The sequence below is a fragment of the Pituophis catenifer genome, unplaced genomic scaffold, assembly GCF_029215685.1.
Source record: "Pituophis catenifer annectens isolate HBS135680 unplaced genomic scaffold, rPitCat1.0.hap2 SCAF_1, whole genome shotgun sequence".
Classification (NCBI taxonomy): domain Eukaryota; kingdom Metazoa; phylum Chordata; class Lepidosauria; order Squamata; family Colubridae; genus Pituophis; species Pituophis catenifer.
This window is the reverse complement of record NW_027256881.1, coordinates 265,173-267,500: the sequence shown is the minus strand read 5'-3', so window position 1 is coordinate 267,500 and position 2,328 is coordinate 265,173.

Genomic DNA, 2,328 nt, shown 5'->3' with positions numbered 1-2,328 from the left:
GATAGATGGATGGATGGATGGATATAGATGATATAGATGGATGGATGGATGGATGGATGGATGGATGGATAGATATAGACAGAGACAGAGACAGAGACAATTATAAGTAGATGATTGATAGATGATATAAATAGAGAGATGATAGACAGATAAGGATGGATGGAGAGAGAGAGAGGAGAGAGAGAGAGAGACCGAATTTTGCTCAAGAGACTCGGGGGATCACAATGACTGTTGAATCATACTGTAAGTACGAGGACTGATCCTGATCATGTCCCTTCTTTCAGTGTTTTTGTAAGTTTGCTAAATGGTTGCAAGTTGAGGATTGCCTGTAGCATACTTTCTCCTTGAATCGTCTTTTTCTTAGCTTTCTTGTATACCTTTTTCACTTTATCTTTACCGCCAATTTCTAATAAAAATTAGATATACTCAAAAACAAACAAACAAACCCCAACAAGGCGGGACAAGAAACTCCATCTGTCTTTCTCCGATAAAGCTTCATTGTCCATGCGCAAAGGTCAGGGCTGCCAGACCAGAGTTACTACACTTCGGAGTTGCAAATATTTGCTCCGTCATCTGTGCTTAACTCAGGGGATGTCCCCGCATCCACAAGCCAGCTTCTTGGGTTTGTTTGTTTCCGGCACACAGTCCGTTTTTCAGCCCCTCTTAGATTCGTGGCTCTCCCTGAATTTAATCTTTTATATATGTGTGTGTGTGTGTGTACTAGCTGGAGGGATGAGGTGGCTCAGTGGCTAAGACGCTGAGCTTGTCAATCAAAAGTTCAGCAGTGGTTCGAATCCTTAGTGCCGCGTAACGGGGTGAGCTCCTGTGACTTGTCCCAGCTTCTGCCAACCTAGCAGTTCGAAAGCACATAAAAAATGCAAGTAGAAAAATAGGGACCACCTTTGGTGGGAAGGTAACAATGTTCCATGTGCCTTTGGCGTTGAATCTTGCTGGCCACATGACCACAGAGACATCTTCGGACAGCGCTGGCTCTTCGGCTTTGAAACAGAGATGAGCACCGCCCCCTAGAGCCGGGAACGACTAGCACATATGTGCGAGGGGAACCTTTACCTTTACCTTACATACTAGTTGATAATCCGGCATTGCCCGGGTTATATTTATTAATACACAGACACACAAACACACCGAGAGGTGTTAGGAGTGTCTTACCGCCACAGTATTTTTTTCCACAGAGTAAGTCATCTGTATACAAAGTTTGGTTGAAATTGCTCGAGGCGTTCCAGAGTTATGCTGGAACATACATACACACACATCCCTAAGGCTGCTCGGGGTGTCTTATCCTCACAGTATTTGTTTCCAGATAGTAAGTCATCTGTGTACCTTCCCACCAAAAATGGTCCCTATTTTTCTACTTGCGTTTTTTACCTGCTTTCGAACTGCTAGGTTGGCAGAAGCTGGGACAAGTCACGGGAGCTCACTCCATTACGCGGCGCTAGGGATTCGAACCATTGAACTGCCAACTTTTCGATTGATAGGCTCAGTGTCTTAACCACTGAGCCACCGTGTCCCTCTCTGGTAATATACCCAACAAGAATATTTCTGGTTTCTTCATAATAAGTCAAAGGGGAAGGGGGGGTGAGGGGGGTTAGGGAGGAGGGGGGGGAAAAAAGGGGGAAAAATTTGTATTTGAAAAACTTTTTCAATAAAAAAAAAAGAATATTTCTGGTTTCAGAGTTGTTCCTACTGGGTATCTTTCCAGAAAAAATTAGTAAGGAAAATGCATATTTGATTATACACGTAATAACAGCTGCAAGAATTGTGTATGCTCAAAAAATTGGAAATCAGAGAAAATACCTTGGAAGAAGAAGTAATAAAAAAATTTTTAGACTCTGCAGAAATGAATAGCTTAACTTTGATGATTAAAGATAAGGAGGAATCAGAATATTTTAAAACATGGAACTATTTTTACACTTGGTTGGAAAAGAGATACAAATGATTGATACTATAATTATGTACAAATGATGATTATAATATTGAATTTAGAAATGAACTGTTAGAACAGTTTGGATGAATATGAAGATAGAAGAAACTTATGGAAGATGGAAAAGAAGCCTAGAAGATAACACCAAGATGTCACAGGGAAGGGAGGATTGATGTATTAAATGTTTGTCTGTCTTAAAAAATAAAATAAAAAATTATTTAAAAAAAAGGAATATTTCTGGTTTCAAATCTATGCGTTGCTTTATCATTTTTTTCTAACCCAAGTACGTATTTTAGTCCAGTATTTTTTTTTTTTTGCCTTTGGGTATGTCCCTGAAACTTAATCCTAATGTCCATTTTTGACCCCTGTAAGATAAGAATATTTGA